The sequence below is a fragment of the Marmota monax genome, unplaced genomic scaffold (genome assembly GCF_021218885.2).
Source record: "Marmota monax isolate L192 unplaced genomic scaffold, Marmota_monax_Labrador192_F-V1.1 WCK01_AAM20220418_F8-fsc00009, whole genome shotgun sequence".
NCBI classification, from domain to species: Eukaryota; Metazoa; Chordata; class Mammalia; order Rodentia; family Sciuridae; genus Marmota; species Marmota monax.
Genome location: NW_026694710.1, coordinates 15681512 through 15704537, shown reverse-complemented (window position 1 = coordinate 15704537; position 23026 = coordinate 15681512). Strand labels below are relative to the sequence as shown.

General features: G+C 34.7%; 1 long non-coding RNA gene across 2 annotated transcripts in view; it reads left to right on the top strand.

Annotated features, from left to right (window-relative positions):
• The window catches only part of LOC124078795 (uncharacterized), a 91609-nt gene that overhangs the window by 19223 nt on the left and 49360 nt on the right, over positions 1-23026 (top strand). Inside the window, exon 3 of one of the 2 annotated variants that reach the window (XR_006847055.2) lies at positions 18957-19563. The exons of the other annotated variant lie outside the window; for it this stretch is intronic. This is a non-coding gene — a long non-coding RNA (uncharacterized LOC124078795). Of the gene's footprint in view, positions 1-18956; positions 19564-23026 lie in introns of those variants that run through there. 2 annotated transcript variants of the gene reach the window in all.

Below are 23026 nucleotides of genomic sequence, written 5' to 3'. Positions count from 1 at the left end.
TATACCTCCTTACTCTTTTTAGTGTATCAAATAAAATACAGTCAGAGAAATTCAGTCAAATGATCAACTTGAATGTTTTCATAGTGATTGCATACTTTTCAATGATATAAATTCTGTCATTAGTACCATATCAGTTAGAATTGTCAAAGCGTAACCCAAGTTTGGTGAGGTGAAAATAGCCTAGGTTTTGAAGGTAGGAGTAAGTGCATGTGGATGGTGAACTTTCCTTAATTAGTCTGATAGTCTAGAGTGAGTTAAGAGATCAGAGTGTACTCATTTATAAAATAGAAGATTCTGAACCTAAGCATTTTCTAAACTATCCAGTTAATTTTCATTATGGATTTTTTTTTGCATTTCCTTCTTAAAACAGAAAATCAATGTTTCTTTTTGTTGTTTTTGCGGTTGTTGTTGTTGTTGTGGTTTGTTTTTGCTTAGTTAGAGTAAAGGAAAGGGAATCCCATGTCACAAATTTATGTTGCATATTGCTTTATACATTTGCTTTTTTTTTTCTTTGCCTAGAATAGTCTTCTTCCCTATATTTTCTACCTAAATATTTTTTTATGTTTAAATATCACATTTGAAATATTGCTCATGTCTCTTAGTGATTCTATAACAAAGAGCTAACATTTTGAGGAATATAAGATGATCAGGCACCAGTTTAGCCATTTGCATAATTTATTCTGTTTAAACCTCTTAACACCCTGCAATTTGAGTATCTACAAGAGACTGGAGAAGAGAGTGATGGAGATAGAGTTAAGGTTCTAACCCACATTTTTGTGTCCCTAAAAGTTCCAAGGAAATTTTATTTCTCCTCTCTTTAATTATACCCAAAGGGCTATGTACTCTCTCTCTTTTTTAAACACTTAAGGCAAATCCAGTGCAATTGTTTTACATATTGTCTTTTCTATTAAACCATGAATTTCTCAAAGTCAGCGGTTTGGGCTTTTTGGCAATTGTGGTCCCACACCTTCAGCTCTCTCTGCCAGGCCTTAAACAGTCAGTGAGTTCAAGGGTTAAAATGCACACCAAACATTGCCGTCCAGCTTCTTATATGTAATTAATTTATCCCACAACAGAATTATTAGTAAAATAATACTTAGCAGGATGCAATTGTTTCCTGTATCATTCAGAAGATTCTGCAGGAAAAAGAAATATCTTAGAAGAAACATATTATTGTGAATATCAGCCATCAATAACCAGTAAACATAAAAACATACTTTGTTTAAAGTAATACCTTTACTGTAACTGTCTGTAAATTTTCAAACAATCTAGTGATAGTCACATTTTTGACAGCTGTCAGTATTTAGAAGCTTGGTCTGATCCATGCAGACTTATGCACATTATTCATGAGTCTTCCTCGTACAGTATTTGTAGAGATCAAAAAAAAAAAAAAAAAGAAAGAAAGAAAAAAAGACCATTTGTGGGATTTACATACATAACCTGATGTTAAAAAGATTTTACATATCCTAGAATCCTAGTATAATGCAGAAAATTAATTAAGTCAAATTAATAAGGAAGCCAGATTTTTCCCATTAATGTTAGTAATTTAAAACTTTAAAAATAGCAACTTTTCCACCCATATATAGCAGAAGCAAAATTTACTGACCTCATTTGATTGGTTATCTATTTTTGTATGTCCCTGAAGTAGCGAACAATTACTCTTGTCAGTTTTTGTTACAGTCTTGGAAAGATCTAGGGCAACTCTTTCATTTTTTTTTTCCTTCATCATGTTTAAATGCAGACAACAAGGACACTTCACAGGCTTATGTCAACGACATCAATCGTTTTTTAATGAGGCCACAACCCTGAGTAGGTCATGGAATATTAAAAATAAATGAACATATTGCTGTCACCAGGGATTGTGCTCTCTTGGCTGAAGGGTATCGATGAGGAAACACAATACCGGGACACCACACACTGAACTTTCTACATTTCAAAAGGCAGTTAATTAGCAGATGTTATATGCACAGCGCTGGCCCATGTCCTTGGTGCACTCCAGTCATGTCTGCTGCAGTGAGAGAACCATGCTTTGCTTTTCTCAATAGAGGGCCAATTGGCTGAGACACATGACCAGGCTTTATCTACACAGTCAATTGGGAGAATTAAAAGGTCAATCATTCAATAGGAAGGATTTCCCTTTAGTGGCCCTGTCTAGCAGGGAGATTATCCTCATGAATGAGCAAGAATGAGAACAATTGTTTGTGAGGACCTAGACCCAGTCAATGAGAATACTGAAGGAGAAGGGGAATCGAAAGAGGAGATAGGGTGTTAAGACAGTGATATTCAGGCTCTTCACCCTCAGCTCCATTCTCCACCACTCACTAATGCACAATTAATGGAGAAGCAAGATGCAACTCCCTGATTTTCCTGTTTGCACCTGCTTTCTGTAGCCCACAGGCCACTGTACATGCTGTTCACTTCACCTGGGACCCCCTTCTTGCTTATCCTTCAGGATAATGCCTAGTCATGGTTCAAGTCTCAGTTCATGTACCACCACTTTTGTGAAGGCCCCTCTGACTCTTCCAGTCCAGCAGTGTTGGCCTCCTGTAGAGACCTATGGCAAACATGGTTCTATCCATCCACTGAATTTTCATAGGCCAGATCAGAGTCTGAAGCTCAGATCTCCTGTCATACAGGATGAATCCTTTAACTAGCTTTCGCTATGGCTTGTGGACAGAAATCATGCTTATGCCTTCTCAGTTAAGGTGCTTGAGAAATGGTGGTGTCCTTTCCCTGCTCTCTTCCCACATCCTCCAGCTGGATATCGCACTGAAGCATGACAGAGGATGGCTGAGGAAGCAGATGGCTGAATAACACACAGAGGAAAACCACCTTCTGCCATCTGGGAACACCTGCATGCAAAGCTATTGAAATTTGGAACTCATTAGTTTTACCAACTAGGGTTTCCCTTAATAATGTAATATCCAAGACTTAATTTAATGCATTGACTCTGTGCCACGAAACCCACATTCTAAAATTAATTATAGCATGATATAATTACTGCTTCTCAAATAAGTCCTTTCCTAGTGGACTTAGGAAAAATAACTTTTCACCTTTGTAGCTTGGTGCCTAACAAATTGGTCAGATGGCAAAAGGAACACAATAAATTAGGATAACTTAATGATGTATAACTACTTTTTCACGAGTACCTTCTGTACATAGGGACACTTATCTCCTTTAATATTAAATTTCATTGTAGTGCATGCTAGTATCTATGTTTTCTAGAGGGTCTTAATCATTTATTCATTCAAATATGTGTTGATTCCTGATTCTGTACCAGGCATTTGCAAGATTCTGTGACAAAGCTCTGAAAATACAGACACATGTTTATTTTTTTCCTTCCACAGACTAAAATTATTATAGTGAATTCATTTCAAAATTTTATTTTCTATATCACTGGGGAAATAAAAATACAGATCTCCACTGGTCTTTAAGTACAGTCATATAATCACACAACATAATAGTCCTGGAGAGTTAGCCAAATCTTTTTTATATCAAAGCCAGTGCTTTTTTTTTCTGAATTAGTAATTATCAGTTTGTCTTATATTCTATGAAAAACATTGATAGTAGTATCTGTGGACTTGGCTGTTTTGACTGTCACAATTTGATCCATTATATTTTGTTCCAAAATGCCTGATGTTATTGCTACATTGATATACCGAGAAGGAATTTAATGTGTTTGTCTTGGTGTTTGATGAGCCAGCTTATTATCTGAATTCTAATTGCATTCTGTTCATGTAAATGATTTTTTACAGATGACCTTCATGTCTGCAAAACTAATGAATGGTATAACACCTAATTTCTTCCTTGCCCACATCTGTGCAACCTCCTAATGCTAGTACTACACCCATGTAACAATCTTTTCTTTTGCTTGGAGTCTGAAATTCAATTGCTCAACAGTTAAAATTCACAGTACAAGGTCAATTATTATGGATGATACTAACTTGAAGCTAAGATGTCTCCTTGTCTTTGTTGGCATATCAGCAGAATTTCTGCAAGCGCAAATCTCATCATCAATACCCATACAAGGAAACTGGCTTGAAGAATAATCAAGAATGCATTTGGGCAATGACCAAACAAAGCCTTTTGTACTTTCAGAATAAATTTCAAGGAGTGCATAGCAAATATCTCATTTGAGTGGCTAAATGCAATTCTTTACACAGTAGGGTAGACTACATATATAGGATCTTTCATCAGAAGTCACTGAAGGTGGCTCCAGTAGCTGCTTTTTCCCCAGGAGAAGCAATATAGAATAATTATGAGCACAGGTGGCTCAGTGGCTTCTCTCACTATGCAAATGATGAAAATCATCTCTAGTCATTATGAGACCTGAATATGAAAACAGATATATAGGTCTTAGCTAGTTATTGGTATATGTTGAGTTATCAGTGTTAATTTTAAATATTATTCTCTAACACCTTATAGAAATGTAATTTTCTAGCTCATCTTAAATATGTAAATGAGGTCAAGCAATGTGAAAGAGTACTCTTATTGAACAACTTTCAAATTTTTTAAAGTTCTGCTGCCAGGTACCTGAGTCTTACTTGGTTCATGTACTATGGGCATGAACAGAAGTTTCATCAAGTACCATTACAACTGGACAATATTTGTGTATTCACTGCATAGCAAAGCAGGAGGGTGAGCTTTTCTCCAGACTTTATCTCATTTGTAATTATCATTTTGATACCATCTGTAATAATGCTTCCATTGATCATTTTCATGAACTCACAAGAAAAATTATCTGACATTATCTCCTTGCATTTTAAAATTTCCTTTACCAACATCACACAGTTAATTTCTTGAAAAGAAATAAATATGCTCCTGTTATTGTTCTCAAATTACCCGTAATTCTACTTGTTGTTATCCAAGATATCTTCACATATCTTAGTAAAAAATATTTTGACTCTAAGAAATGGCATTGATTAATAATAATACTAGTGACAGAGGAAAAAATACAAGAAAGGTTTGAGGAAGAGGAGAAAGAGGGAAAAACAGAAGAATAAAAGGTAATAGAAGATAGATTGTAAGATTATAAGTTAAAAAGAAAAAAATATCTTTAAATCCCTTTTTTTATCACCTAAACTTTAATTTGGTGAAAGTCAAATCATCACCTTCTCCAGGAAATAGCAAACTAATAAAAAAGTGCGGATATTATTTTATTTAATTTAGCCTAAAATAGTTAATGATCCTTGCATGTATTTACTTTTCAGTGGAATATTAAAAAAAACATATTTTTTTTTTTTGTGCAGTGTAAAATTTCCTACAGAAGATAAAGTGAATTTTAATCACATTTAAGTTCAAATCCCAGCTCCAATATCAGTGACTTTCCCTTGGGAAAGTAACTTTACATCTGTCTCTTTTCTCATATACTAGACATAAAGTTGCTGGTTTTATAGATATATTTTGAAGAAATCAAAAAATGCCTATGAAGTACCAAGAAGTTCAGGCACATAGCAGACTTGCAGTGTATTTTGGTTATGGCTGCCTGTCTTTGAGAACTGGATTTTATTTGGCAAATATCTTGATCTGCTATTTGCTTAACTGATTGTTGGAAGGACTGCAGTCATGGAGCTGCATGAGCTTCCCCATAGTGATTCTCAGACAATTCCAGAGAAGGACAGTGCTGGATCTCATCAACCAGAAGAAGTTGGGACTGGTGGCTGACAGAAAAAGAGGGAAGGGCAACCCAAGGCAGTAGCATCAGAGGTGGTGGGAGAAAGATGAATCTTCAGTTCTTGTGGTTGAATGTGTCACCTGCAGCTGCTTTGGCAGAATTCCTGACGCAGGTGTAAGAAGAATAATGTGCTTCCATGGAAAACAGTAAAATCACCACATGAGAACCCCGGAAAAAGGTCCTGCAGACTTTGACTTTTGAAAGAACCTGCTTTCTTAGGACCAGATCATCCTACTCTGTAATTGGGAGAATCTGGACATAGAGCAAAGGAAGCTACTTTTATTTTCCTCTCAAGACAATGAACAGTATCCATGACCATTCATTGAACTTTCTACTTTTTAGTCACGGTGCTGAGCACCTCAGAGAATTTGCCTTTATAATATGCTGCTGGCTAGGTGTTTTAATGGTTAATTAAAGAGAGAAACTGAAGTTATAAAAGTCTAAGCAACTTGATCAAGTTTGAGAAAGTGACCAAGATACTGAATCTGCATTTTCCTCCCTTACTGGAATTTTAACAATTTCTCTTTTTTTTTTCATTGATATATTTTATTGCAATACATTAATACTATAAATTTTTTAAAATGTGTATTCTTAAGTTTTAGGTAGACACATATCTTGATTTTACATTTATGTGGGGCTGAGGATCGAACCCAGTGCCTCGCCCATGCTAGGCGAGCACGCTATGTCTGAGCCCCAGCCCCAGCCCCAATACTATAAATTTTAAGACATGTGAAACCAACACTATAATCAGGATTCATAAACATTCCATTATACACCAATATTTGTTTATGCTATCCATTATAGTCACTGTCTTCTGCTATTCCTGGGTCCTGGAAGAGAATCATACAGTATGTAACCATTTATGATTGACTGGTTTCTTTCACTTAGCTCATCTAAGTTGCTACATGCACCAGTAGTTTGTCCTTTCAGTTGCTAAACACTATCTCATGGTCTGAATATACTGCACAGTTTTTTTTTTCCACTGCCCCACTGGATGTAATGAATACCAGATTCATTTGATATTTTTTGTCAACCAGTTAAGAGGTCTTCTCCGTAGGGCCTTGGGAAATTTCTATAACTGTCTCATAATTCAGAGTGTTGATTTTTCTCTGTACTATTTTGTTTTCTAACACATATCTTTTCCTTCTCTTCTGTGCATAAATAATCAGTGCCGTATAGAGGTAGAAGTACAGATTCTGCGGCCAGTATCTCATGTTTAAATCTTTACAATTTATTCACTGTGTAACATTGTCAAGTTCCTTAATCTTTATGGATTTCAGTTTGCCTATCTGTAAAATAGAGATAATAGTGTCTACCTTATACATTTCCTATTAAGACTTTAAAAGGTAATAGGTGCAAAATTCTTTAAAAACTGCTTGGTATATAGTTCTTACTGAGGAACATTATCTATTCCCATGCAGTGTTACTTGGGCATAACAAAAATAGCATACTAACACATCTTAAGACTCAATATTTATATGTGCATGCATATAAAGTATTAACAGGTTTAAGTTGAGTTTCCTATGTCAAGTGCTAACCTTCAGATTTAAAATTTAGTTGCAAGTAGCAGATATCATGCTCACAGGGAAGATAGAGCATGGAAAAATTAATCACCACCACCCATGACTGTAAGAAAACTGCTTGGAGAACTGACAGTAAAAGTGAGTCAGGCTTACATGCAGATAGAGAATTATGTTGCTAATGAAAACTGAATTTCAAACAGCAAATAGATGCACCGGTCCTTCCTGAAATTTGACAACATGGTACTAACTCCACTTCTGCTTCCTACATTCCCTCTTAACCCTTCCTTTTTCAGTAAAGCACACCAGAAATGTGATTATAAAAGCAAAGAATAAAAGACCCTCTTCTTTCTGTTCTTTATTGAGAAACTGGCTTTTTAATTTTTTTAGGTTGTTTTAATCATTTATCTTTTGTACATGTTTATATTTACTTTTTTCTTTACTCAGAAGGGCAAAAGCGGGCTGGGGATTTTGTGATGAAAGAATATTAACTTTTTGATATTTAACCAAAGCTTATTCAAATCTATTTGGATCACTAGTATATGGTGATTATGCTGAAAATCTGTTAAGATACGGATTTTCCTTGAATGTTTTAAGTGCCTCTGGGTTACAAATAAAGCCACAACATTTAATCAGAACACTTTTGGAATAAGATAGAAAAATGACAAATTTACCTACCTCCTGAAAACAAACAGAATCCAAAAATCTCTCATTTCATTTCTACAAAGAAAGAAAGTAAATAAGTACAAAATTAAATATACTGATAAACACATTACAAAATCATAATCCATGGTGGCTCCTCTCCACAAAGAGAAATATACACGATTCTGATTTCCCCATTTATTTCAGGACAATTTACTTTGAATATGTCATGAACTTTCATAAATTTCTCATTTCTACTGAAGCCTTCGTTATCTAATTTAAATTATAGAAACCTAGACATGGTCTTTGTGCCTATCTTCATAGACTATGATCAAATTATATGACTCATTCTTTGACATTTGACATTGTCACTTTGGACATTTTTTTTGTCTTACACTTTTTCTTCTTTTTTGTTTACTTCCTGTAGCTATTCCTAAGAAAGCCAGATTCTCTTTACATTTCTATCCAGATAAGTTTTCCACTAATCTTCCTGGATTTAATTTGTCCATTTTGCCCACCTTACTTGCTTTTACCAAATAAGTTCCTAAATCACTCCTTTTAAAATTCTATGCTCAAAAAAGCACCATTTGATCCAGCTATCCTACTCCTTGGCTTATACCCAAAGGACTTAAAATCAGCGTACTACAGTAATGCAGCCACAAATGTTTATAGCAGCTCAATTCACAATAGCTGAACTATGGAACCAACCTAGGCGTCCTTCAACAGATTAATGGATAAAGAAAATGTGGTATATATACTCAACAGAATATTACTCAGCTTTGAAGAAGAGTGAAATAATAGCATTTGCCAGTAAATAAATGGAGTGGGAGAATATCATGCTAAGTGAAATAAGCCAATCCTAAAAAAAACAAAGGTCTAATGTTTTCTCTAATATGCGGATGCTAATTTACAATAAGGCTGGGAGCATTAGAGAAGAATAGCGTTACCTTAGAATAGGTAGAGAGAAGTGATGGGAAGGGAGGGGGCGGGATGTGGGGATAGAAAAGATAGTAGGATGAATTATTAATTTATGTATGTATGCGACTACATGATCAGTATAATTCTGCAACATGTACACTCAGAAAAATGAGAAATTATATCCCATCTGTATACGCTATATCAAAGTGCATAAATGTTTTCTACTGTTATGTAGAAGTAATTAAAACAAATAAAAAGTTAATATATGAAAAAGGCTGCTTCTCCCCCATAATTATTCCATCTACAGTTCTCTAAAAATTTATTTGGTAGCAAATTCTACCTTTCTATTGTTCTGGTAAAATGTTTTGTAGATATTCTTAGTCATTGCTTTTTCTTCACATCTACTTAGACATAAATCAGTCAGATGAAAATTTTTGCTCTATATAAATTGCACTGAAAAGCCAGACTATTCTCATTTCTTTATTGGTACCTCTCTATGAATTAAGCAATAGCTTTTGCTTCATTTATTTGTAGTTATTCCAGATCTTTGTGAACTTAGGTGATATTTTACCTTTCTTCATTACATTTTGAGTTGACGTGGCTATTTGAGTTGGTTCTCACTGGGGTCTTTAGTGCACTTACAATTAGATGGTGTATGAGCTTGGTTGGCAGTTGATGCTGGCTGGTAAGTGGTGATCAGATGGACCTGTCAGCAGGGCCCTGTACACATAGACTCTCCATGTAGGCTCGGTTTCAAGTAACATAGTTTTAAGTTGAAGCATCCCATGAGTGAGCTTCAAGAAAAGTTAGTTCAGGAATGCAGGACTTCTTATTAGGGTCCTTCCTCTTTTTCTATCTCATCTTCTTAGTCAAACAAGTCAATAATTCTATCCCAGATTTGAAGATTCATGTTCTTCATGTTGAAAAGCTCCACATGCTTAATATGAGAGGGGAAAGAATTGAAGACGATCATCTCAGAGTCTCTTGGGCATAGCTTTTCACTTGTCTCTTTCCATTGTTGCCCTCCGTGACTTATTGCTGAATCATCAAATGTGTCATCTTATTAGTCCTCTGCTCAAAATTCTGCAATGGCTTCTAGTTCACTTGGAACAAAGGTCAAAGTTTCTATAATGACCTTTGGCTCCCTGTTACCTGTCTAAAAGTATTTTCCACAATCATCTACTTTGCTCCTCTGCTTTAGTCACACTGAATTCCTGATAGTTTTCTTTAAATACTCCAGGCATTTTCCACATCTACAACATTTATGCTGACTCTTCCCCTTGCCTGGAATGCTCTTCATTAAGTTACCTACAAGGTTACATCCTTCACCTCTTCAAAGTCTTTGTTTAAATGTCAGCTTCTCAATGAGTTCTACTCTGAATTTCTAATGTAGTTATACAATCTCATTTAAGTTTAGGGATTCACTGTTTAAGTTAAGATATTTTTTTCATTTCTATTTTAATAAGGGTCTTGACTTATTGAATGATCTGCTATACTTTTTCCCCTCTACAATCCATTGGATGAGTTTTCAAGAATAATGGTTTTGTCTGAATTTTAGATAATATTTTGTTTCTGAAAGTGCATATACATGGAATATACCCTGAATAATCTGTACCTGTCTTAGGCTGGTTCCCGACTGAACAACTGCATCAACACCACCACATTTGAACAGGATAGTTGCCGTCTGTATATTTTAGTCAGTGTCTTCTTTCCCACCTTGATTTGTCCTTTTTTTTTTCTAGTATAAGAAATTTCCTCTGTCATTTTCCCATCTTCATACTTCTCAGTTCTCTTCTAAAGCTTCCATTCCTTCCTTACCTCCTCCATTATCCATGCTCCAAACTCTCTTGGTGAGTATAATCATGAAAATATCTTTTAATACAGTGGTTCTCATACTGTAGTCCTGGGGTTCTGAAGCTCTTTCAAAATATCCTTCATTATAATACAAAAAAACTCTTTTGCCTTTTCATTCTTGTCATATTCTACAAAGAAATTATTAAATTCATACCTGTTGGTAAACTAGGTCTATAGTATAGTTCAGAATATCATATTTGTGGTTTCCAACTGGGTAGATTTAAAAAAAATGAAAAGAAGAAAAACAACAACAACAACAACAAAGTACAGATATGTTTTTTTTCCAAATAGGGCAAACAAAAGAAGAAAAAAAAAACATAATTGCAAAATTGGCTTCAAGAAAGTATAATTGCAAAGCCAGGTAAAAAAGATCTAGTGTGATGCTCTGAGAAACAGACTACCAAAATGTTTTCTTCAGTCAAAGGAATTCTAGCCCTAATTATTAGCACCTAATCATGGTACCTCAATCACCAGGTATGATTCCTGATTGGCCCATTGTCAATGATGTATGAGGTGTTAGACTTAGAACAAAGTCAAAACAAGGTGTCAACTACTACATCTGGAATGGATTGAACTCTCCTTCCCAGTTCTATTGTTAACAGCCTCTTAACACCTTTCTTTTTATATTGCCTAGTCTGACAGGGGTGGGGGGTGGGGAGGGTAAATTGAAGGGCAGGTAAGACAGTACAGCTGGAAGTACTTGTCTACCGTATACACAACCTTCTTCGTGGGAAGAGTTATTCCATACTCTCCATAGACTTGAATTTTGCTGACATGGACAGTTTCTTCAGCCAATTCTATTTTTTTTTGCCCTACTGCCTACCTGAATTCAAGGAAACAGTTAAACTAAATTAAATGCATTGATTGAGTACCTATTTTATGGATGTACTGAGAGATCCTATATCAACAAACATACTGAGAAATCAACATCAACAGGATCTAGTCTTTGAATGACTTTTCCCCCCAAATATGGTAAAATTATTCTGAATAAGCCATTCCTTTTTTTTTTTTTTTTACTTAAAATCCTCTTTGTAAAATCAACTGATGAACTTCAGTGACTTCAGTGGTAGAAGAGAGACTCTACTGTTAAAAAAAAAAGAAGAGAAAAATTCTAGTCACAACAAGAAGGTACCCAATAGTCCAGCTGCCTTGGTCCAGAGCTATTAAAAATGGAACATAGAAAGAACCTTGCTGTGGGGAGACCTGACAGCCAGAGGACAGAAGGGCAGATGCTGGTCTGCTGGTCTGATGCTTACCAGTCACAAGCACCTCTTCTCTCATGGAGGTGCTGTTTTCTTTCACTTAGCATCCTCCCATGAAGATCTGAAAATCCTGTGACTTTAAGTAAATATATACCTTTAAGCCCGTGGATGTGGTGGAAATGTCTACTGTAGGCACTTGTCCTCTGAAGCACGTCAGTCTGTGATGAAGGGGGGTCTGTTTTGAGCTAAGTTGTCACTCTGATTTCTCCCAGGCCCTGTCCCCACTATCACTCAAAGGACAGACCCACTCATCTGTGCAGTATAAGCCGGAGAAATGACAGGCATGCGGCAATATTGGCCACCAACTTGTGTTCTCACTGGGCCCTGCCATACGCATTCAACCCTGGGAGCCACAGAACAACAGATGAAGTAAAAAGAGGCATACACGTCCGCTTAATCAAAAAATATGGCTGGCTGACACTTCAGTAGGGAATCAGGAGGAGAAAGGAGAAATTTGGTAACCTAAAACTGGCAGAATTAATGTTAAAGGAACATATATTCTATGGATAATTTTGGTTCTGGAAAGAATGCTCATATTTCAAGATAAATTAAACTTAATTGATAATTACTTCATTTGTTAGCTAATGAGTTTATATTAATTAAATGAATTCTTTAAAGTCACATTCTGAGGGTCTAGGGGTGTAGGTCAGGCCGAAATAGTGTTAAATAGTGTTAGTGCACAAGGCCCTTGGTTCAATCCCCAATATGAAAAAAAAATATAAGAAAGAAAAAAAAAAGAATGAATTTTGACATAGCCTGACCCCATTGAAACTTTATTGCAAGTTGGCCTTAGTTTAAATGTTTGCATGCAATATGTGACTGATATTTTTAATCAGAACCACATTCATTTATGTGCCTAAATCCCCTACAGCCCTCATTAAAAATGAAAAGTTTTCTGTCTAATAACTCCTGAGGTTGCTGAATTTTGCAAACTCACCACTAACTCTTCCTGAATTTTATTTTACTACTTGGTCAACAGGAACAGTTTGCTGCAGTTGGAGATTGCAGTTCCCCAAATATATCCAGTATAAAAATTGGCACTGAATTCTAAGCTAGATTTGCCACTTGGGTCTTATGGGGGAGATCCTGGGTGAAATGAAATATTCTGCTAAGATAATAATGCACTCATAATCTCCCCTTATTAAATTGTCAAGCATGGTGACAGTTTTTATTAGCATTTGCACCTTTTAATTTTTTTCTAACAGTCAGCAATAAAACTTTCCTCCTACTCCCAACATACACATTTAAGATGATCATTATTTCTATTTCTGATGGGAGAAATTTGTTTTGCTGAGACATATCCAAAACATTTTTTTTTCAAAATATATTATACCAAGCATATGAATGGCTTTTATCTCTGTGTGATGGTACAAATTGGTCGACTTCTTTCCTTATAATCTTCTGTATTTTCCAAACAATTTTCTCTTAAAATACATTATTTGCAAGGTTTTCTTTAGAGAAGTTTCCTCAGAAATCTTGAACATTTATTCACATCCATTACTGAAATTTTTTTTCAAATAGCAATGAATGATGATAAGATGTTTTTGATAGTTGGCACAGATCTTCATGCAAAGCCAAGAGTGGATGGCAGTACTTGCAATTCAGAAGTAAAATAATTGGCAGCTAAAAGCAAAACTGAAAATGTTGTTTAGATGCCCGTGATCAGGAACATTCTTACTCCTTCTTTTGCCTTCCAAATCATAGTAGGTTAATATTGTTTATTCCACAGAGAGGTGTGTGCCAGCCCTCTCAACAGTTGGAAAAGTTAGCTTGACTTCAAGAGTAGCTACACACACACAGAAGTACCAAGCGATAAAGAGCCTGCAAACCAGGAATGAGAAACAATTAGGGAACATTTCATTAATGCTTAATGATGCGTGCAGCAGGCATACAGCAAAGCTGATTGTGTGCTCTGTCTTAGCCAATGATCCTCATGCAATGCCAGTATGGTGTTGCAAATGCTTCTGCCCTGTAGGCTGTGGATCACAGAAGTCAGAAGATGGAATTACTGGGGAAACCTAGGATAACAGATTGGGGAGAAACCAGAAAAACCACTGTGGATCCCCAGGCCCAACTTAGTGTAGGTTAGAAAAAAATGTTATATACTTTTCATATTTGGTTCCCTAAGCCTAATTCCTAGTAGGCATGGTTAAATCCCACTGAGGATTTCTGTTCCTAATAATACATTAAGCATCACAGTTGGAAGATCCCATAAAGCATTTCCCCTGCTTTTTTCTCTATCACACTGCAGTGAAAAAGGATTAAAAAAAATACTGCACAGGTGCAAGTTGCAGCTGTTGAGGGTAAACTCTGTTCTACTATATTAATTCAAGTCCCACTAGGGGAATTAGAGAATAGTTTAGTTCCACACAGAAAGAAAAAAAAATTGTCTTTATCAAGAAAGATACAAGTTTCCCATTTAGAGTACAACAGTGTTTCTGGCCAAAGGGGTTTTTCTAAATGCAATTTCCTAAGCCAAACAACCAAAAAAAAAAAAAAAAAAAAAAAGGTGTGTGGGGGGAACTCTTTGGTTTTAGTTTAAAATCATACACAGTATTTGCAGAATCTAGTATACTGATGTGTACATAGAAAACTTTGGGGAGTTCCATCATAGTTAAAGTATAAGCAATTAAGCCTAAATAAGCCAGACTCATAGCATCAGATTTTCTCACTGTGCTTAATTTTAATCCCCAAGGCAAAAAAAGAAAAAGAAATCAAAGACAACATGTATGTTTATATTACATATTTGTTTCAAAAAAGTAAATTACATATTGACATGTTCTTTCTATTGAAATGTGGTTCATCTTCTTTACTTCTATAGCTTCTTCTGCAGCTGTGTATTCAAAACCATGATGCTAAGGGTACAGGATTGTAATTATTAACTGAAGATTCACATATACTCAGTCTCATGACAGAAATTGCTGTTGGTGAGGAGGAAGGAGAGAAGGAAGAATGGAAGCAAATGAGAAGAGCAAAGATCTAGGGAGGAGTGAAGAAGCAGATAGACCTGTGGGCCCATTATCCCTCCTCTACTCACTGGCTCCAGTGTGATTTTAAAGGGCTAGGAACCTCAGTTTTTTTTTTCCCCCAGTAGAATAATAGTTTCTGACCTGCTCATCTTCCAGAACCATCATAGAAATTCAATAATAGTCATTAGAAATTCATTGTAATCTATAAATAACTCCAGGATCGTATTATGTACTTTGTAACCCCCGATCATCCTAAAGTTTTGTTTCTTTAAAGACATTCTCTTTACTCCCTGCTCAGATCTAATGCAAATCCATTGCTTCTCTAGGGTTTGTGTAGCATCTAGGTATTTATAGTCACTTTCGCCTTTGTCTTCTTTGTGCTTCCACTAAATTCTCTGTCCTGTTGGTGTCTACGCATCCTCTTCTTTCTGACTGACTCAGTGTGAATGAAATTCCCATATTCATGAAGCACAGCATGCAGGGCATGTTCCTCTCAGAAGCTGACCTCCGGCACCTGTACTTCAGGGGAGAATTCTTATGCCTCAAATTTTTCTGTCCAGCCTCAATTAAGTTCTCTGTTTCTCTGTTTCCTTTTTCTCATCTCCCAACCACCCCCCAGTTTAATATTCACTTTTTATAGAGCCATGGATCTGTCACTGATTTCCTTTTTTCCCTACATAAGGAAAGGTTAAAGATGACTTAATTTTAGCACCCAAAATAGCAAATATGGGGGGGGGTGGAAGCTATACACATTCTAGAAAATAATCAATAGCTTTCTATTTGAAGTATTCTCTATAATAGTTTAACTATACATTCTTAAATCTAGAAGTCACAAATATGGCACCTATGTCTTCATATATCCCTAGGAAATCTATGGAAGACATGGCTATTTCCTGTTGGATCCAGGAAATTAGAATCCTGGTCAATACAGTGCAGCTGGCCAATCATGGTGTGGTGGACTGGAGTTGGCACAACAGCATCCACCTCTCAGCTATTAATGTCAGGAAGAATGGACTGAGACTGAGAAATGTTGTATTACTTCTTTCACTATGTGTATAGCAATATGTTGGACACTGATGATTGCTCAGAATACACAAATATTGGCTTTCATTAAGTGAAAGAGGCACATATGTCAATAACAGATGAAGTTTTACCTGTTTAATAATTGGAGCATGAAGGAGACTTTGTAGGACACACAAGGAGCTTGCCCTGTGTGCATCTGAGCTTAAGAAGCTCCACAAAGGAGAAGGTACTGTAGATCTGCCCTGGGGTAATGTCCTTCACCCAATGGGTGCTAAGTTACATCTGAGAGTAGCAAGAAGTTCGGGTGTGTTATTGCAGTATAGGATAACAATAGATAATACAAAAGTACTGCATGTTTCCAAAAGCTACAAAAAGGGAGTTAAAGAGTTCTCACCATGTGCTAGTGATAAATGTTTTAGTAGAGATATATTTAAACTGATTTACACATTCCAAAATCTGTACATGCATTGGAAATATGTTATTCCATTAACATTTGCAGTTTTTATGTATTAGTTAAAAAATAAGTGTAATAGAAGTGACACAAGAAGAACATTGTTAAATTGAAATGCTCTATTAATAAGTATATTATCAAGTATATTAGCTTTTATAAAAAAAGGTGAAAAAGTAAGAAGTCAGAAAAAAGATCCAAAAAGAGGAAATATCTATATGCATGATACATGCATACAGTATATATATATATATATATATATATATATATATATATATATATACACACACACACATATATATGTATGTTTGTGTATATATATATATATATATATATATATATATACACACATACACAATACATAAACATATTCATATACATAATTAAAATGAATGATTTCTGAAATAAACATTTTAATAAAAAATGTTAAACTGCATGTTTTTTCTATTTAATAAATTATGTGGCAATTATATAATTCTGTAAACCTCTTAAGAATTGTAGGCTTTTTTAGTATTGTTTATTAATGCAACTTTAATGCCAATAGTAGTATCTGTCACATAAAAAGTGCTCAATAAATTAATTAAATTATTAATTAATTAATGATTAATTAAATTGAGAGGAATATGAAAAAAAATATCCTTCTCCCCTGGGCCCTTATTACCCAGTTCTTACACCGCTCCAAAAGGAAACTTCTATTTTGAGCTCTATGTGGATTTTAACAGAGCTTTTACAAAGTAAAAACAAAAACATCAACAACAAAAAAAACCAAACAGACATATAATACCCTTTATTTCTTTGGTTTTTGACAAATTTATTAAAGTATCTTTGGCACACAAAAAATGATACATTTTCAACATTTAATTTCATAACTCTGACAAATAAATATATGTTGGAACCATCCACTGTAAAGATAGTGAACATATCCATCATCCTTAAAGTCTTCTTTGTACCCTTGGTAATCTCTCTCTCTCCTGACCATAGCTGCCAACCTCACTTACATCTTCAGGAAACAACCGATATGCTTTCTGTCACTGTACACTAGTTGATATTTTGCAGAGTTGTAGACAAATGAGATAATACTAAATATATTGTTCTTTTACCTGGTTTCTTTTACTCAGCATAGTTAATTTGAGTTCCATTCATGGTGTTTCATGTCAATTCTTTTAAATTGCTGAGTAGTTCTGTAGTAATGGAGATGCATTTGAGAGTTTTAAGCAGTTGGTTAAAATTATCATCTCACACATATTAGTTCCTAAATGGACCAAATCTAATTCTGTCCCTCAGCTAGTTTCCCACTACTCTCTCCTCTTCTTAATAGGGATTATTTTTTATTTGTTTGTTTCATGATCTATGTTAGTAAAAAAAACAAAAACAAAAACAAAACAACTCTTAGTCCCCACAGTGCTAATCAACATACTTAGGAAACATCTCCCTACGTGTATGTGATGAATGTCTACCTAGCATTCAGAATTTAGCATTTATTTGAGTATCTTCTAAAATGCTTTCTTTGTGAGCAGGGTATAGGTTTTGTCTGTTGTCATGAGTTTTTACAGTCATCTCGTTTAGTATTTGTCATATTCTATACTAACTATTTGTTAATCCCATGAGTTTATCTGCTACTAGATTATGATTGTCTTGAGATCCACGCCACATCTAGTATATCGTTTTATACTCAAAAGCTTAACCTCACAACTATAATGAGTATAAGCAGAATTTCACTGAATTTGCCTTGTGATTGATTATATTGGGATTGGATGGAATGGAATAAAAACGCTGAAATGGACTCTTTAGGTCCTGAAGTAAACGGAGAAGACAATAAGATGACGCTTAGGAATCGTATCAGGATAATGGGCAAAAGGATGGTGACTTTCTCCAGATATCAATCTTGAGTTTGGGGGCAGTGGAGCCTTGGTGCTCACACATAGCAGACTACCTTCCTGAATCTTGACTATAAGTGGTGGTTGACTGATGGGACTCAGGTACTTTTAAATTATAGGTAAAGTGTTTCTCTTCTTTAGAGGTTGTTAGATCAAACATTATTTGAGTGAATCTCAAATAATGTTTGATCTAACAATGGACTAGTTCCCACACATTTACTCATTGAAAAGAATACTGATATAGCTAAAATTAGTGGTTTGCAAATAGGGTGGTGCTTCCCAGCAAGAAGCAGTAGATATTCAGGGATTGTTTATTTATTTTGTTGCTGTTGTTTTTGTTCATGGTGCTAACATTCTTGGGGGAGGGGATTATAATGCCAGAATTGTGCAGAGTGGGAAGAGATAAACATTCGATTTGAACCCACCCTCTGCAAGGAAGAATTTTTCTGCTCCCAATATTAATAGTTGCCCAGTTGTGAAACATTGATCTTAAATATTTGGGAAAAGCTAAGAGGAAATGTTTACAAAAATATCTTGGTTCTGATTTACATTGCCTGGTGTTGCTTCCAATGCAATGTGTCTTCTGGGTTCCATGTACAATCCTTTTCCAGACACTGATGTCCTGAGTACTTTTCTTCTATCACTAATCTTAAATACAGAAAATTTTCAGGCTCTCTGTGTACAAATTCTCAAAGTTTAGTTTGATGACATATTCCTCCTCAAAATTTCTTTTTTTTCAAGCTGTTTCTATTTTTGCTTGTTGTTTCAGAAACCTGTGAGGATGCTAGAATGACCAAACTTCAATTCTGTGAGGATGCTGCCTGGGAATTACTGTGCATTTCTTCCTTACAGGGCTGCTGCACCGATAAGGGTTTTACAACACTCTAGAGATTTAGACAGGAAAGAGGACTACTGATTTTTGTTTTTTTCATTTTAAACACCACACTTTTAAAATTTCATATTTGCCTTTATGGGGGAAGTGCTTCTTTCTCTGTCAACAACAACAATACTAAAAGCCATCATTAAATTAATTTTGATATAAAGTGGATTGTTGATGAGAATTAGAGAACTCTGTTATATCAGGGCAGAGGGCTGCCTATACAATAGTCTCCCCTTTGTTCTTGGAGAACACATTTCTAGACCACCAGTGATGCCTGAAACCACAGATATTACTCAACTCTCTCTCCATTACTTTTCTACACATACATGCATACATATGTTTCATAAAGTTTATGAATTAAGCATAGTAAGAGATTAGCACCATAACTAATAACAAAATAGTATAATTATAGTAATATACCGTAATAAAATTTATGTGAATGTACTCTTTTTCTTTCAAAATATCTTGCTGTATTGTACTTTATTTTTGGACTGCTATTGACCATGGGTAACTGAAACAGTGGAAAGCTAGACAGAAAAGAAGTGGGTCTACTATGAGAAATGCCCCCATACTGAAGAGCTACTCAGCTGAAAAAATTTAAAATGCTGATTTTTGGAAAATTCTGCTCTAGAGTTTTCTTTTAAGATTGGGATGCAATCTCAAAATAGAAGCCAGGGTATCTACTTTGGCTCATAGTTCCCCTTCTTGGTATCAGAAGCAGGACATTCTCCTTGCACAGTGGGATACAGGGGGATGAGAACTTAAAGGAGGGTTAGGATTAGACAGTAATACCTCACTGGCCCTCTATTACATATGGTCTTAGAAGCCAAATTTCATGTCCTTGAAGTTCTCAACCATTAGCTACACATTAGAACCATCTGGAGGGTTTGTTAAAACAGCTACCTAGACCACATCCATGGGGTTTCAGATTCAGTAGAACTGGGGAGTTGACAAGAGGTAGCATTTCTTATAAGTTCCCTGGAGGTACTGATGCTTCTGGCTCAGGGAACACACTGAGAACTCACTCCCTCCACTGTTCCTTTCAGTCTGATCCCAGTGTCCCCTGGGACCCTTGATGTCCATCAAGCATCCTGATTACATCTGTGTTTCCCTATTTTCTCACTTTGGGTTGTCACCTGGGTTCTGTTATTCTTACTCACAATGGTCTTCATTGCCACTCTTCACAATATCTCCTTTAAAAATGTAGTGCCAGAAAAAAGCAAAGCACAAGCCAATAAGCAACAACAAAAGAAAGTCCCTGGTCTTCCCCTTTAACTGACTTATTACCATTAATATAGTTACTGATAGCACCGGTTGTCTTCATTTGCATTCCCCCACATAAATAAAACTTAAGTGAATACTATAAATTCTGATATGGTATTAGGCCTTCCCTGCTTTTGTTTTTACTCATTATTTTTTTTAAACACTCATGTCTGTACCTTGTTATTTTTTAATTTTGTTTCATAAAAATTTTTATAAGCAATTTTAACTCCTTGGAAAAACAGGGCAAGGTATAAATAATGAATAATACTTCCTTCAGGGCCTGTTGAAAATGCTAACGTACATATATAAACTTCCTTGCTCTCATGATCTTGAAAACACTATTATAGTGATGTTCTCTTCTGAAGTCCCTTAGAATGTTATTTATGCCCTTTGTATGTCGTGACTTTTTTTACATTTTAATATTTTAAATAGTGCAGTATTTGATAATTTGATGGAAAACATGTAACATAAATATAAGTCAAGACACATAGCAACAGAGCGGAAGGCTCTGAGCCCACCTTCTTATGGAGTAATTTACTGCTACAGGCATTGCTGGGCCTTCCTCGACATGTGTCCTTGGCCCATAAGCATGCATTTCTCTAGGGCCTATTCTAAACTGTGCAGCCAAATGGAGATGCCAGATTATAGGATGTGTTTATGATTATTTTTTAAAAGATGTTTTGGAGAGTTTTCCAAAGTGAATGTGCCACTTAACCCTAAGCATCAGGTAAATTTTCTTTATTCAAAGCTTCACCTGTACTTTGTTAGGGTCATCATTCCTTATATTTTGCTAATCTATCCAAAGGTAAAAAAGAAGCACTTATCATGGTCTAATTTGTTTTTCTATGACAATCATGCATCTTTTTAATTTTAATTTTTTGTCTACTGTGCTTCTATGAAATGTTCTTGCCTTACAAACTTTTCAGCAAGGTCAAATGGGTTTTTCTCCATTGTTTTTGAGTGTATGTATGTGTACATTCTTGTTTGTTACAATATATTCTGGGTAGACATCTGTGCAGTTAAATAAATTGAAGATTTCTTAGGGTCATTTTTTGATAAACATGAGGTCTTAATTTAAATAGACTTAAAAACAATCTTTATTTTTATGCTGAACAGGTTTTGTTTCTATTGAAACTACTAGCTATAATGGGAGTCTTCTATATTCTTTAAGAGTTTTGAATTATTTCTTTCTCATTTTAGTCTTTCCTCTTTTGACTCTCTTAGATATGGTATATAATAGAGATCAATTTATACTTTTTTCTTAAATAATGAACAATTATGTAACTGTCACATGCCAAACAATTTTTCCTTTTCTCTGATCTGCAGTGTCATCCCTCATGAAACAATTTTAGCATATTAGTGGATTTTATTTTTTAAAAATTCTGCTTTATTCAATTGGTCTATTTGTCCATGTCTATACTAACACTGCACAATCTTACATAACCAAACTTTAAATATGTCTTAATATCTGGTAGAGAGTGTTTTCAGCACATCTTATATTATTTCTTCTAGCGATTGTGGGCCTTTATATCTTTCACATGTATTTAAGAATAAGTTCATTAAATTCCTAAGGAAGAACTAATTGGACTTTCATCAGAATTACGCTGTACCCATCAATCACTTTGTAATAACACTGGCATGATGTTGAACCTTCTCATACATGCATATGGTATTTCTTTCCATTTATTTTGACATTCCTTTATGTTCATTATGAGAGTCATGTATTCTTCCCATAAATATAGTATGTATATTTTGTGAAATTTATTACCACAAACTTAAATTTTGTTGCTAGTATAAATATTATCTTCTTTTTCTATATTTCTATTTCAGTTCTATAGAAATAAGATTGATTTTAGTATGAATTTTTATCTCAACTGCTTTTCTTACCTATTTAAAATAAAACTAAATTTATTGTTTTATTTATAGGTATTCAAGAATTATTTTTTATGGCAGACATCTATAAATAGTGACTGATTTGTTTTCTTCTTTTTATTTACATACCTATGTTTCTATAATTGCTGGTGTTGTAAAGATAATGCTAATCAGATGTAATGATAGTGAAATTTTTCTTGTTATCAATACTGGAGGGTAGGAGGATGCTAGTAAATTGCTTACCATAAAGAATGATATTTTCTATACTTTTGAAAAATAAATTTTAATTGATAAGTGAAATTATATATATTGATGTTTTCTGTACTTTATTTTTCAAGAAGGCAGAATGGATATACTTTAAATAAGATTAAGGAAACTTCATTCTAATTTCAGTTTTATAAAAGATTTTATTATAATTGATGTTGAATTTCATTACATTATTTTTTTCTCCTAATATCTAAAATTAATGGATAAAATATATGTTTCTTGTGTGAAACCACTCTTTTAGTCCCAGAATAAATCTGTTATTTTTGATAAATTATTTTTATGGTTTTCTTAATACTAATGTATTTTGTTCAACAATATTTTATTTGAAATTTTGCATGTGATATTGACCTATAATTTCCCTGTCTTGTACCCTTGTCTATTTTTAGCAATGAAGTAACACTTATAAATAATCGTAAACAAACGTTATCATCAAATCCATGAATATTTGGCAGAATTCACCTGAAAGTCATTAGGAACTGGGTTTTCTGTTGTGATAATAATCAGTTTCTACCATGCTTTTATATTGTTTATAATACAATGGAATAAGGCTTTTTAAT